This window comes from Phoca vitulina, unplaced genomic scaffold, assembly GCF_004348235.1.
Source record: "Phoca vitulina isolate PV1807 unplaced genomic scaffold, GSC_HSeal_1.0 scaffold7, whole genome shotgun sequence".
Lineage (NCBI taxonomy): Eukaryota > Metazoa > Chordata > Mammalia > Carnivora > Phocidae > Phoca > Phoca vitulina.
The window spans coordinates 34431883-34447692 of NW_022589710.1; the positions used below are offsets into that span (position 1 = coordinate 34431883).

The 15810-nt window shown below is 38.2% G+C and overlaps 1 long non-coding RNA gene across 2 annotated transcripts; it reads left to right on the plus strand.

Moving 5' to 3' along the window:
* The first annotated feature begins 374 nt into the window (after nucleotides 1-374).
* On the plus strand, nucleotides 375-14992 carry LOC116633039. Of its 2 annotated transcripts, XR_004299553.1 has the most exons (4): nucleotides 375-636; nucleotides 1758-1874; nucleotides 10537-10652; nucleotides 10761-14992. It is a non-coding gene; the product is annotated as an uncharacterized LOC116633039 (long non-coding RNA). The 2 variants fall into 2 exon arrangements; XR_004299552.1 differs by lacking the exon at nucleotides 1758-1874.
* Nucleotides 14993-15810: the final 818 nt, after the last annotated feature.

A 15810-nucleotide genomic window follows, 5' to 3' on the forward strand; every position in this document is an offset into this window, starting at 1 on the left:
CAGCTACGGCCGGCCTGCAGCGAGTGACCCTGACTGGGGCGACGGCGGCGGGGCGGGGGGCGGCCCCCGTCACCTGCCCAGGTCCACGGGAGCAGGGCCCGAAGGCCCGGGCACGGAGTTGCGGCCCTCGCCCACCCGCAGCTCCCCAGCTCTCCGGGACCCAACTTCGGCGAGAAAAGGACCCCCCCCGTTTGGGGCTCTTTGTTCGCTGCCCCTCTCAGTTCCAGTTCTCAAACCTAGCTCCCAGCAGCCCCCGCCAGCGCACCCGACCTACAGGAAAGTTGCTCCCGAGCTGTGGAGGGGCGTCATCGCCTCCTAGCAACGCTCCTAGCAACCGGGTAACATCTGCTCCCTCTGGTCCAATGCGAGCGGAGAACAGCTGCGCGCCCGCCTCGCGTTCCGAACCCGGAGCGAGAGGCGCTTCAGAGACTGGAGGGACCGACCTGCAGGAGCCAGGGCTGCCCGCCGAGCTGCAGTTGCCGCTGCTGCCGCTGTCGCTGTCGCGCTGCCGCCGCCGCTGTCAGCGCCCCGCTGAAGAGTGACAGCTCCGCAAAAGCGGGAGGGAGCACGGAGCCCCGCGCCTCTACGAAACAGGTGCATGCGCCGATCTCCTGGTCAGTGGACCCAGCTCGCAAGGTATGTCTGGATTCATCCAGCAATGTGCCTTCCCCTGAGGCTCAGAAAAGACCCGTTTCATTGAGGGTGAGGATAGGGACTGTTCTGGGATCCTACTCCGCCCTCAGTGATTGAAAAGCGGCCAGGTGGTGGTCCCGCATAACCTGATTTCATTTTTTTTTTTTTTTAAATCATGAAATTGGTTCTCAAGGATTCCCCTGCCCATCGTTACTAGGTTTGTGTTCGCAAGTTTTCAGCCCTCCGTGTTTTTCCTTTGACTTCGCTGCCCGTGTGTGGCTAGGAGAGCTGGAAGCAGTAAGCACCATGGAAAGCCTGTGGTTAAGGCTAAAATGACATCGTATAGTCTGGACTAATTGAATCAACACGTATGGGGAGCAACAATCTTTTTAGGTCCTGCTCTGGAAAGGGTCCATTTGGCCGGGAGCAGCGGTTCACTGTTACTCAATCTCCTGAAAAGTAACCATAGTAACTCACCTCTCTTTTGATGGGATCCTCCTCATTGGCTGCCTATCTTCCTTTGGAAAGCTCATCTCTCTAAATATAGAAGATGATGAGATCTGTAAGCATACATCCATGTAGAAAAGGTGCAGTTCAGCATGGCCCTTTAAAGAAAAACTATCTTCAAAGAAAAAGTACCATTTGGCTGTTTCAAATCCTGTGAGAAGTAGTGTGTCTTACAGAGAATTATTGAGTTACTGTTTTGAGTTAACTGCTGGATTGTTACTTTAGAAAGAATATTTCTTGAAATTATACAAAATCTGGCATTTAAAAACAAATTAAGTATCTCTGACTCTGATTTTTTTTAATCAACCTGCTGATGATCTCCCCAAAATAATCTCCCAGTAAATAATTGGTGAAATCAGTTATTCACTTATTTCCAAATTTCTTAGGATAGTTAAGATTCCTTATGTTTAAAATTCAATCTGGAGAACACTAAAGTAATTGTGTGTGCTTGAAGGTTTATCTATTTATCTGTCTGGTCCAGAAGAGCCCCACCTCGAACATCTTTGATAGGGTCCTCCTACTGCATGCGTTCTCCTGACTTGATAACCAGTTCAAGTCAGCGCAGTCCTGACTCTTCCGATGTTATTTGCATCTGTGTCCGTGTTTCAAAATCTCAGGTAGCCATTCATGAGCCTGAGGCTGTGAGAAATGCTCGCTGTGCAAAGGGGAACTCTCACCAGATTTTCTGAAGCTGTCCTAGAAATATACTTTTCAGATTGATTCAGCTTTACCAGGTAATCACTAGCTTAAAAGAAATTACTGTTTAAATATGTATCCAGAGAAATAAATGCTAATGTAGCATTACCATAACTTACAAGATCAATATAAGGGGTTGTTTATATAGATGGTTGCTGGGTAGAAGTCAATAGAGGTTTTCTGTAGAAAGAACATTTGTGGGCTGGCAGATTTTCCTCTCTAAGACCCATGTGAATAGACTGGGCCAAATTAGGTAGCCTGCCTTGAGGAGCATGTCAAGCGGAAGCGCTATGGGCAAACTGCTGCATGTCTGAATGAAGGAAATGAAGAGAACTCTCCAAGTTGCAAAAGGAGATTGTGGTGCTTTTTAAAAATTTCATTTGCGTTAAGGCCATGATGATAGAAACTCATGAGTGTTAAGCATTTTAAACCAAACCAAATTTTCAAGACAGAATACAGTCGTTTAATGAGTGCTCAGCCTTCCAGTGCTGTTTAACTTTCACATGTACTGAGCTATCCATGTGCAGTTCCTGTAGGCAAGCAGCCTAGCAAATTGCTATCAAATTCATGAAAGTAGAGCCTGCTGCATTTCTTCCCTGACTTTACCTCTCTTTGTAAAAACAAATAGTTGAACCATTTTATTTAGAAACCTATTTGAAAATTTATTTGGTCTAGTTGTATAGTGTTTACAATTATCATGAGACTCTAAAAGTACCAGTCTCCATAGTCCCTTATTGAAATATGTTTAGTTTAATAATTGTAAGCATTAAAGATGACCATTTTAGCCATCATTAGCCTTAAGTACCACCACCCCTTTTTTCTTCCTCCATTATAACTAGTATATTTTATGATAAGAAATAAATCCAAGGAGACAAATAAGATTGATTGTCATCTGCCATGAGAGGTATGTAGAGTTTTAATCATGCTATCAATCTGAGGAAAGTTTGAATAAAGCAGCCACAGGTATTGGTTCACGTATATGCATTAGTCTTATGCATTAGTGATTTATACACATCCTATCTCTTATGTAATATGCATAGGAGTTTGAAATCATTCAGTGCCCTTTAATTTACATGAACAGGTCTGCCCTTTCATTGAGACCACTATTGCAATCAAGAAGGTCAAGTGAAAAGAGTTCTTAAATTTTAATTTTGATTCTATCATGAATGTATAATATGTAGAATGTACACTGGGCAATTTTGATGAACATATCTGTTTCAAGTCATTCATCAGAAAATGTTATCGTGGCAGTTAGCTTTAAATAAATAAGAATAAATCAAATGGTATCATTATAAAATAAGCATTTACATCTAGAGACATTGATAGATCCTAAGGAAGAGTGTGAAAAAAATTCCACCAATTTGTAGTTAAGGATCTAGTCGCTCTTGTCAATGGGAATCCCAGCTGTGCTCGTACATACCACGAGTTATAAAGAGGGCTGTAGTTGGGGCTATAAGGCTTACATAAGGCTGAGATCAAGCAGGTTAAAACTGAAACCAAGTTCTAATTTCAGTTTTTCCTTATATATTCTATTTGGAAGTGTTTATGTGTCTATGAACATTCCGTGTTTAATTTTATGTCGTGTTGCTTTCCTGGGATTTAGAAGATGCTTTGAAACATGGAGAAATGTTGAAAGGTTTGATCAAGATGTCAAGCCCTGGGCTCTTCACTGAGGATTCCTGCCAGCTAGCTTTAGCTGTCAAAACACCGACACCCTTACAATAGCTCTAAAGCTGAGGCATAACCAGTTCAGATTGCTCTATTTGTCAAAGCAATATGCTTCAGAAACCTACAGAAAGGTAAATAAAATAATGATTTCAGAAGCAAAGGAGTAAATTGACCATAGACGTTCACCACTAAAACTGAGGAAGAAGTACACCTGCCATTTTGGGGAGGAACTGATCCTTGTCAACGGCCGCCCCCGCATGCCCCCATCTTTCTAATAAGTTGTTTAACTAGTGTCAGTACATTACTTTAATGTTTCCCTTTTTAGTCAAACATAATTATTTTTAAAAATTTTCCCAATTACTTTTACATTAACAGGCTAATAACAGAGCCATCTAGTTTACTGCAGTATTTTTCAGTGGGGCGAGTAAGGGGACATTAATAAAAAGCACTGAGGGCTTGCTAGTGTTATGTTCAGTGTTATAATATAGCTTTATAGTTAGAATTTTTAAAGCTTTTTTTCATATTATAAAGAGCAACAAAAAGGCTTCTTGGCAGGTAGAGATACAAGAGTCTCTTAAACATCAGTGATGCTTAGAAGGGGAGGAGGGACAGGTTTGAAGGCAATCCCCTCTGTGGTGGTGTCCTGGGGTATGTGTTATTTTTTAAATGATTATTAAAAGGGAGCATGTGTTACAAACATCGAGAAAAGTTGGGGATATTGCAAAGAGAATCACAACTCAAGAGCCTAGAGTCTTAATTCTGTTTGCATGTGCTGCTTATTTACTGCTCTTTAGCTCATTTCTCCATATCTGCGGTGGGGGATAAAACCAGCTATTACATGAAGAGGAGTGTTTGAGTTGAGCACAATGCAATTTAATGAAGCACTGATAGTCTTTAGAAGAAAGGTACCCTGTGAATGAAGGACATTACAGAACTAGAGCCACTCTGGGTGGTGACACAAATCAGGCCAATGAGTGAGAGCAGAGAATCACCCAACTCCAGGGCAAAGTCTCCTATATTCTTAGTGAGTAAAGTTAATTATTAGCCCATCTCATGTTTTTCTACAACCCTTCTGGGATACCAGGCTAAATGTTTTTGGCAATATACCCAAACCTGGTGGTAGTCAAAGTGGAAGACAATGACGGTGATAAAGAGGAGGTATTTTTCAAAAGATCTCTGTGGTCCACTTACGAGGGATTGAAAAACCTTCCTCTCTGAGCAGCAAACCTGAATATCTAAGGAAGTTATAACATCTTCCTAGACATTATCGATAAGATATTTCTTGGAACCTATATCTAGCAATATGATTGCTTTGCCAATTTTCTTTCTGATTCATTTGCACTTTCCAAGGTGAAAGGTGTAGTGAAAGGGAATATCATCCTTTAAAACAAGGAATGCACTTCTGAAGGGAAGTAAAGCACAACGTTTACCCATGAAACTTACTGCACTTGGTCTCCATCATTAATAGGACCAGATCATGGCAGGATTTAGGCTTTGGTGCAGCAACTAAGGTAACCTCATGATTACATGGCTGGTCATATCCCATTTAATAATGTTCTCTTTTGTTCAGAGGTCATCAGCAGTGGAACAAGATAGGAAGGCTGTGGAAGGGTGTTATTTTATTTAATATTCCATGCCTATGCTTGGGGCTATCCTGAGGGACATGGAATCCAGTTCCAGACAATGCTGCTGGTCTTGGGAAACTCTTCTACCTCCTTTCCTGTCAGTATCCCTGGAAGTTCCCAAGAAACTTTTCCAGGAGCTACAACTTGTTGGTAATTCTGAACTGCCAGCAGAGTTAATCTTTTGCTTGGAGTGGATGATAAATCTGAAGAAACAGATTGTTCCATTGATTTGGAGCTAAAAACTGGCACTGAGTTCTGTTCCATAGAGTATGTTATCTAGAAGGGTGCCAGGCAAGGGGGTTTGAGGGATAAAGTTGCTGGGATCTTGCTATCACAAAGCTAAAGGTCTACAGAAGGAGGAGCTTTATGGCCTCGAGTGTTGCTTCCATCTACCTTCTTGAGCACACTTGTGGATGTTTCATGCTCCTGTGCTTACCACAAAAGAGAGGACAGATGTCCTGCTATAACAAACACAGTGCTGCTTAATAGGACACATATCTATGATTTCAAAAATGAAATCACTACACTCACAACACCTAACCTTCATTGTAGAGTAGAAAATATGTGGAAATGTGACAGGCACTGAGTAAGTGCTTTTAAAACATTATCTCACTTAATTTACATACAACCCAATGACTTTGATATTGTTCTGCCATTTAATTGATGAGGGAACTCAGGCTCTTTGAGGTTAAATCCTTTGCCCAGAGTCACTAAGCACATAAATTGTAGAGCTGGGATTTGAACTAGTGCTATGGAACAGCACTAGAAAATCCTGTTGAAGTATTTTAAGCCTTGTAACAAGATTGAAGAGTGCAGCTAACAGTGACAGATGGGATAGCTCTTTCTAAACAAAAGTGGCCCTTGAGGAAAGATGTCTGCAAGCTTTGCGACTAGCAAAGCATTATTTAGTCAGATAGAGAGATGTACTTTTTAAGGCTCATGCCAGGCTAGCACCATGCAAAGGGAAATTGGTGAGAGACTGGAAATTGAGGCCCATGATTTGTCCACCACACAAGTCAGTTGTTCATCTGAGACTAGACCCCACCTTCTTCTCCCCATTGATCAGACTCTTCTGTTATCTAGGGCTACAGATGCCCATATCTAATTGGAGGATCTCAGCTCAGTTTTTATAGTTTCTTGATTAAAGTGTTGTGGGGAAGAGAATAGAAACATTACTCAAATGAAGATACGTTAAACCCATCACTTCTTCACCCTCTCTCAGGCTTTTCAATCTCAGACAAAGAATGGATTGCCATGACAGGGCTTGTTCTTTTATTATTGTGTGTTCTCTCAAAGTGTTTGTAAATTAATTTGCTGATGATCTTTCCTTAATGTACTGCCCCTGGGCCATGTACCTAATGAAATCACTTGTGCAATAATAGGATTTCAGTTGTCTGGAGGCAGGAGCAGAACAATAGGAAGAGCGCTTGAGCAATCATTTGTAATTACATTTGAAACATTTATTTTAAAAATGTGTATAAATTGTTCTGCTGGAACTCTAATGACAGAGGCGGTCATTCTGTTCTATAACTTCTCATTTGTTGCTTCTTGGAGTTTTACACTATGAAATGCATTGAGCTGGGCACAGATATTTTATGTGCCCCCGGGGGGTTACAGCGTTAAAAGCAATTTGAATATCCAAGCCAGCATTAACCATTTTACCTTTTGAGATAAATATAGGCTCAGCCTAACTCAGTTTTATAATTTATATCCTGTTCTCAGAACTCAGGACACTGAAAATGAACACATAAAGTCATTTTACTTTTTCTTGTCTTTGTCAAGGCTGGGTTGAGTTTGGCTCTTTAGTTATGGGAGAATGATATAAACAGATTTGCACCTGGTTACTGGATCATAACAGGCAAATTTCTTTGGATATCTAGAGTAACTTTAATTCTCCAAATGACTATCTGGATGTTTCAAGAACAATTTACATTTCCTTCACCCCAAACGTGTGACCAGTGGCAATAAATCCAGAAACATTTTGCTGGAGTCGTTATAGCACCTGTACTGTATTTTTTTCCTCGACCATTTGAAATATTCTTTTGTAGTCTTTTAACTCTCCAATTACAATCTAGTATCTCTGGGAGGACGGGCGGTGGAAAGGAGTCTTGGGGTCAGAGCTAGGAGGCCAGGCTGGGATTGGTGTCTGTGGGATAGGTTTCTGTGCCTATTGGCACTAATAAGAACTCGGATTTGATTGAGCACTTACTATATGCTAGGCACAGTGCCAGTCATTTTCAATGAATTATTTCAATGGTCCTATGAGCCAGTGTTATTTCTATCCCCACTTTACAAGTAAGACTTGTAAAGAGCCTCTATAATTTTCTCAAGGCCACCCAACCAAGAAAGAGCAGAGCTAGAAATTCAAACCCACTTCAACCTGACTTCAAAACCCAAACTCGTAGCCACACAACTATTGTAAATCATGGAACCCTTCTGAGACACACGTTCCTCATCTGTAAACTTTGGAGGCTGACTCAGGTAGTCAACAAATTGATCTCCAGCTCTGAATTTTTTGAGTTTCAATCCAGCCAAGAAAACAGATGTAGGAACTTATGTTTGCTATATATTTTAGCCTCGAAGTGGCTAAAAGCATCCTCCAAAAACATTTATGCCAAAAACATTGCAAATAGCTAAACAGCCTGCAAGGAGGTAATTGTCAAACCAATACCAGCTGTGAAAGCTTTTCAGCATTTCAACAACCCTTGGGGGTGTTTTTTAAGAGCAATAAACTAAGTGGCTAAGTGTGTTGCCCGTGGAGCTGAGACACAAATCTAGACCCCTGAGAATTTACAGGGTCTGATACATTCTATATCTGAGGCTAATGACTCCAATGCAGCCAAACAGGATCTTAATTAATGAACCTTGGAGACATTTAGGATAGTTTTTTGGTCTTGATCTATGAATTAAAAACGCCTTCTGCAGAACGTCTCTTGGTTTATTTGACGTTCGGTTCTCTAAGCTGCCACCTGTCCTGCCTTGTTTCATTTACTGAAAGGTTTTATTTGGTCTTAAATGCTATAGACACGGCATTCCTTTGGAAAATAAAATAAGCAGATGTTAAAAGAACAAAATATATATAGATGAAAATGTTTGCTATGGTGAAGTCATTCTTCTTTCCAGGTCTTTCATCAATCCTTTCTTACTGTGATAATCCATTGGACCTTATTAAAAAAAAAAAAAAAAAAAAAAAAAAAAAGCAGTGACCTGTCCTGCTAAAATGCTAATAACAGTCATCGATACTTCTTAATGTGAACCCAGAATTTATGTTGAAAAGTGACCTCATTCTTCCTTCGCTACTTAGTTAAAAGGCAGTCTGGCTTTGTTCATGATGCTACAGCACTGAAGCCGATGTAGCCAATGTTGGGATAGCAGCACCACCACCAACAAAAATCAATCATGCTGATTGCTTGGCATTCTGATGACAAAGCCATCAGCTGATGGGCCGAATGGTCTGCTTTTCTACTTGCGGTTGTAGTGTAACTACTTCCCTGTCTGGGGCTCTCATACAGAGGCTCTCAAAATTTAGTCCCCACACCCGCAGCCTCAGCATCACCTGGAAATTTGTTACAAATGTAGATTCTCTGCTCCTAGTTCAAGGCTACTGAATTAGAAATCCTGGGGGTGGGATCCAGCAATTTGTGTTTTAAGGAGCCCTTCAGATGATTCTGATGCTCTCCAACGTTTGAGAACCACTATGACATCAACTAAATAGTTAAAAGAGAATTCAGTCGCAATAATTGTCATCACAGAATAACCCAAAGCTTCACCTAATTATTTGATTAAACTCTTTAAAAATACACATAAGAAAATGCAGTTTACAAAAAACAAAAAAACAAAAACAAAACAAAACCAAAAAACAACCCAAAACAGCCCCTAAGAAAACTGGATTCTGTAATGCTTTCTTTGTTTTCAATATACTCCATTTTGTTCTCTTCCCCCCCAACCTTTTGAAATCTGTGAAAACTCCATATAAATTGAGTTCTGCTTATTGCATTCAGAGATTGCATACATATAGTAGCAACTATTGTCTTTGATTCATTAGACAATCACAGACAATAATCATTGTACATTTGTCTCTTTTTAGGTCAGACCAACCAGTGCTTTAAAATTCTCACTGCGCTTATAAATCATGCCAATTCTAACTGAAGACTCCTTTGGGTTTACAATCCACACTGGTATCAGTGAAAATTTGGACTGCTTTAGGTGTGGCTTACGTAGCTTTTCCTACGCTTTAGGAAAACCATCCAGCTACTAAAAGCCGCAGGAAGTGTTATACAGATGCCACTGAATTGGAAGAAAAACTAGGACAAGCAAGTTCTTGAAGTGCACATTTTTAATATTTAAGATTTTTAAAATTTAAGACAGGAAAAACATTAAATGTCTTCATCATAAATTTATTTAATACGTTAATAAACTACTCATTTTGTGAATCAAATAGTTTCAACACCTAGAAATATTTGAGGATGTAGATTAAAAGTAAAATCGATGATGTATAAATATGAGCATTTATTTTGGTTCAGCCCCCTGAGGTTGAATGAGTCTGTACTAACCAGGACTCAATTTGTATTCTAAATTCATTCAGTGCTTTCACTGGGAAGCTACTTGTCCTTTGTTTTTAAGCTCGAACTTGCCTGTTTCCTGTGAGATGAGCACCACCTACAGTACACACTAGGTACTCCCTTTAAACCAAATGATTTCTGCAAATCGGCTTTCAGAACACGACTGCTCTTCCTTAAGCAAGTCAGAATCCCCAATAGCAATAGCAGTTTAAAGGACAGAACAAAGATTTTCACATTCAGATATTATATACCAAGGTCAGGTTTGCTAGTCAGAAAGTTATTTAAACCTTTCATTTCCATATGATTAACCTCTGTGTTATGAGGATGGTCATACCATGACCATAGTATCATAGGGTTTGTCTACCGACACGCATATTTATTTCTTTAGGGTGTAATTGGGTTGCCAACCATTTGATTAACCTAGGAACATTAAATTTTCTTTATAAGTTAGGTAATTTAACTAAAAGAATGACGAAAAATAACTTACCTCTTTCCATTAATTTTGTGAATCAACTTCAAATTTGGGCATATTTTGACATTAAATGGCATGGAATTAAGTAGGGGATTGGTAAGTATTTTATTTCTGAGGAGATTCATAAGGAAATAAATATAGTTGTCCAACCTGGAACATCTATTTTGGGCCCGAATAGTGGCATTTGCCTGCAAACAGGCTTTTTGGTCACAAGAGAATTGTTCCTGACTACTTTATCACTTTGCCCAGTAAATGAAGATAGAATTTTATTTTCTAGGGTCGACAGTTTCTTTTTATAAGTAGAACTTATATGATAAAATACTCTTTGCCACAATAAAATCTGACTTTTCTTCAATTATTTTATTTTGTTTAGCTTATCCAACAAAAGTATTAACATATACATTAACAACGTCGAAAGTAGCCTACTTTAAGAGAAAATATGCAGAAGAAGAAGATTTACATCAAGATTACCATGGGTATTTTCCAAAAGTAAGGGTTTACTCATTATTATTTTTTCATTTGTATGAGTCTTGTCAATAGCGAAAGCTCTAGTTTTCATTTTTCTAAAACATAGATAATGATGTATTTGCTTTCCAGCACCTGATATTGCCTGAGGACAGGACTTGCATTCTCAAACTTTCTCTGGAGAAGCTCAGGTTTCTTGAAGACCCAGAAACCTACTTAAGAAGGTCTGTGTTAATTAACAATTTGCTGAGGAAGATACATCTAGAGACGGAGAAAGAGAGCTATGAATACTTTAAAGAAGCTCCCTGTTATAAGACTGCTTATTCTGATACAAGAAAACGGCTGAAGTTCATGGTACAGGAATGCTGTTCTCAGTCTCTTTATTATGAAGAGCTGCATTCATATCATATTGTGCCTTATGCTTCGGAGAATGCCATTTATGGAATGGGCTACACTAGCAGCCACTTGGAGCAAAATTCTCAGCTGCTTATTTATAAAATGAATTAAAGTAACTGTTAAGTTCATTGATACTTTGTTTCTAAATGCCTGAACTGTTTATAGTGAAGATGTTAAAATAAGGCACTAATTACCAGTGCACTTGAGATCAAAGATGACATGCATGCTGAACTGAGTGGAGAAAAGCCTGGTTATTACTCAGCAGTCCTTAGTATCATCCAAACTGAAAATATGTCCACATATTATAAAGCGGCAAATAAGTGCTTTACAGGCAAAGGTTTTTATGCTCTTTTTAAGATAAGATGATGTGTACAAGGAGACCTATGTCAAGTTCTTATACTGATTTAAACTTTTAAGCCCCCTGTTTCCAAATTCTGCCACTCTTGGTGGAAAGTAACAAAAAATGACATTGAACTGATAATGTGGTGTCCTTGAATATTAAGGGTAGAATGAATTTCGTTTTCTGTAAACAATGAGGGGAAGATAGGTTCTTTCTGAAAAGCTTTCGCTTGTCAAGCATTGTGCCAAATAATTGTTTGACACCATTCTCCTCTTACCGTTGGTAGCAATTCAAGTTGGAGCAAACGTATTGCAACTTAACTGCTGAATGTAACAACCAGATTACTCCAAACTGATCCATTTTATTTTATTTTATTTTATTATTTTATTTTATTTTATTTTTGGCTTGATAGACATTTCTCTTAAAAGTAAAATTTAATAAAATGAGCCTTGCAGATAGGCTTATCTGTAAGTTCTAGAGGTCAGTTAAAATTTGTGGTGGGCTTTCAGTTAAGAGTTTACATTTTATTTATGATGTCATTTTTACAGGCTGTGAAGCTCAGGAAAAGGGTAGGCAGGTCAAATTTGTTTTTAATAGGTTGATAATTTTAAAAAGTCGTATCTGCAAAAATTGGTGAAAACAACAGAAATTCTACATGATGTTATTTCTTCATCGAAGAGTACATTTAAGGCTGCCTGGACGAAACTTTGCACTGATTTTTGTATAGTAGATGACCATTCACTATTTTACAAAATGTTTCAGAATGCTTTTGGTGGTGAAGTTCAGATAAGTCCCTATATTTTGCAATTTGAAAGAAATTATTTAACAAGTTGGATAGATCCCTGAAATTATTTGAAGTGGTTCATATGTTCTTTGAGGTTTGAGTGAGATTTCAGTGTCTGGGGTTATGTTCTGTGGAACATATCATTTAAAGAATTGTCATTAATTGATAAAACAGATTGGGAAACCTAGGTGCCAAAGGTATATTCAAGAAAATACCAAAGACCCAAAGATGAGTGTTAGAGAGACTATGATAATGAAGATAAGAATCTAAAATAAGGATTGCATAGGACATAGAAGAACACTGTTAAAGGGTTTTGGAACGATTTGCTTACTAATGTGCTTTCAGAGCACTTCATAGGAAATAATGAAAATCAAGGACACTGCTTTAAGTGAAGATATTACAGGCTTTCGGTGATCATATGCTTTCACAAATCTAAATATGGTGACTTGTCAACATTGTTCCATCCCTAGTTGAATGCCATCTTGTGACCAAGAAGTCTTTTTTTTATTCAAGAGAATTTTGTTTTTAGTTCCGATTCACTATTTGTTCCCTTTAATGAATCATCAGGTCAGTCACATGGATGTTTTTGGTATAATATTGGTGCCCTAATTAGCATGTGTTGTTGAAGATTATGTAGATTTATAATTGATAAAGTATCAGGTTTTTATTTAATTGCTCAATCAGAATTATTAAAAAATACTTTAGAACAAACTGAAAAATTATAATTGGGGCTGATTTTTAAAGGTAATTTTGTTTGAATGGTGAAATAGCTTTGAAATAGATATAAGTATTTAAAAATTAATTTAAGGGCAAAATTTGGCACCAAAGTTCAAAAACTTTGTTTCACTGCTTATAAAATACTTTAAGAGCACTTCTTTTAAAAAGGTTTCTTAAACAATGAGGATATTAATTGAATAGACTCCAAATTAGATAGGATAATTATACTACATATAATTTAAAAATAGAATTAGCTCTCTAATAGTTTTAACTTTTTCTTTTTCTTTTTACTGAGAGAAACACTTGGTTTGGTTTAGGACAGTGCCTATAACAAAAACACACCTGTGCAAATTGATGTGACTTACAAAACTGCCATATATTGAAATTGTTTGAGAATAGAAATGCAACTTTGGAATAGAATAGAGAGGGAGAGAAAAAATTACCAAGAAAGTGTGAAATTATAATAGTTAGCGTATGTCAGAAATCTTAAAGTAACAACTCTTGGGCAATGAACCAGCAACAGCAACAGAGGTAAAGTCTGTTTTATTTGATGATGTCATTAACTGAGCTCTCTGATCTCTATATTCATATGTAGAGAAGGAACTGTCTTAGAAACCAGTGGTATTTGTGAATATGCTTTTTAAAAAAAAAATGATTTCAAACCAGGTTATTTAAAAATATCTTTAAGAGCATTTAATTTCTTGTGCAATAAACAATTCATAGATAAGGAGTGGACTAATGTTATCTTGATTTTTAAAAAAACAATAATTTGTATTTAAGTGATGTAAATGTCTCTGAATCAACCAATAAGATTGCTGTCATTTTACTCTGGCAAACTGATATATAGAGAGACTCCATATAGACCTGCTTTGCTGACCCCATCCCACATGCTCTATTACGGGAGAAGCAAAAGGCGGGAGACCAGTTACAGTTTTCTTGAACATAGACATCCTTTCTTTGGTAACAGAAGCCATCCTTAGAGTAAGAAAGACAGGATGAGAAATCTGAATGCCTTAGGTAATATTGATCACTCTTGTGAGTCCTCAGCCTGCAGGCCTAGTAAAGAAGAAAATTTTAAAAAGAGAGAAGAGGAAAATGAAGAGACGAGGAAGGAAAAAAGTGTGTTGGAGGGGTGCAGAGAAATTAAAAAACAGTATTAATAAGTGAAAGATAATGTTGTTTCATTGTGAGGGCAGATGGCCTTACTTGCTACACTCATTTTGACTCCTTGTGTCTCCTGTACACCCCCAAACCTGATATCCAGAACATATGGATATTTTCTTTCATTCATCAATGATGCATAAGCTAGATTTTATTCAGCCTGTGTATTATTTGAAATGTGACGTTACTGTGAAATATTCCCCAAACTGAGCTCCCTGGTTAGATGAATAGAGGAGAAAAGAGACATTAATTAAGTTAGAGGAAAGACTAATGGTATGCCTGTATATAAATGGATAAGCTCAAACATATGATCAGATTTCAATGTACAATTTAATAAGATTTAATCCAAGATTTAATAATTCAGTGCTAGAGGACTCGGAAATAAATCTAACTCCCCACCGTTTATTAAGCAACTACTATGAGCCAGACACTGTGCCAGGGTTGGAGATATAGAGGTGAATGATACACAGTCCCTGTGAACTGCTCAAGCAGTTCACTGATGAAGGAGGAACTCAGAGATGTTTGGTTCTGTTTTTAAAGTATTGAAAGCACCTGCATTTCTCTTTTTCAAACTATGGGATGGTTATCAAACATGTGTCTCCAAAAGTGTTTACAGCTAAGAGATGCACAAGGAGAAGGGAAGGTCTACTGACCTCGATCTTAGAGGGGAAGCAGTGTACATTCTGCTTTGCAACATATTTTATACTTGGAAGCATAATAGCCACTGTCATAGACAGCAAGTGTGGCTGGCCTTAGCTCATTCCTGGGGCACAGAGATTGTAGGGGAGGTAGGGAGACAAGTGCAAGTACAGAATTCCTTCTCTCCCACTTCTCCAGCTTTCATGTGCTTTTGTAGGGGAAATCAGGCTAATATTAATGTGAAGGAGAGCCTTGAAGGAGAAGCAGAATCAGGAAATCACAGCCTCTGAGTTGTATATAGTGTGGTCAAGGTTAGAAGGGCAACTTTCTTTAATTTGCCTCGTGCTAGTGAGCTGCTTGAATGAGCCTTGGGATTTCTTAACACCAACTATGCAGCCGGCTCTTCCTTCCCTCCACTCTGAATCACAGCCCAACCCCAGACTTTGCAGTCCACTGTAAGTGGAGGTTTTGGTTCTAATTCTTCACCCTCCTATTTCCCCCAGCATTGATGTTGAATTGCTCAAAGATACTAGGAAGAAAGCAACAATTTGCAGTACTGGTTGAACTCTTTTGGGAAATGGTTTCCAAAGTGTATCAAACAAGAATTCGTCAGTTTCTTGATATAATTCTTTTTAAAACTATTGTACTTAGTCATTAAATAATTGACTACTAAGGTAATCTTCACGTTTCTAGTGTTCAGTGTAATAGTTGTCATTTGTATATGTTTTGCTAAAGAAGATACCTTAGATTGGAAACAATGAAAGATTGTGTGCAATTAATACAAGCAGTTCATGATTATTATGTAATAGAGAATTTTAATTTACATTTTCCCATTCTCAAACTTCATTTTATACATCAGCAATGTGACATGTTTCAGGTGTTTTTGTTTTTGTTTTTTTTATTAAGTGGATCATGTCTAAAAGTTGTTACATTCATGGTTAAACATTTTGAACAAAATTTTCCTATTAGCGTAGTTTTATCTTTCCCCTGCGATTATTCTATAGTTGGGTAGAAAAAGAACATTCCTCTACATTAGCACATCTCAAATCTTCTTGTGCATATAAGTCACTGGAGATCTTGTTGAAATACAAATTCCTTTTAGTAGATCTGGGATGGGGCCTGAGAGTCTGCATTTCTCAAGTCTC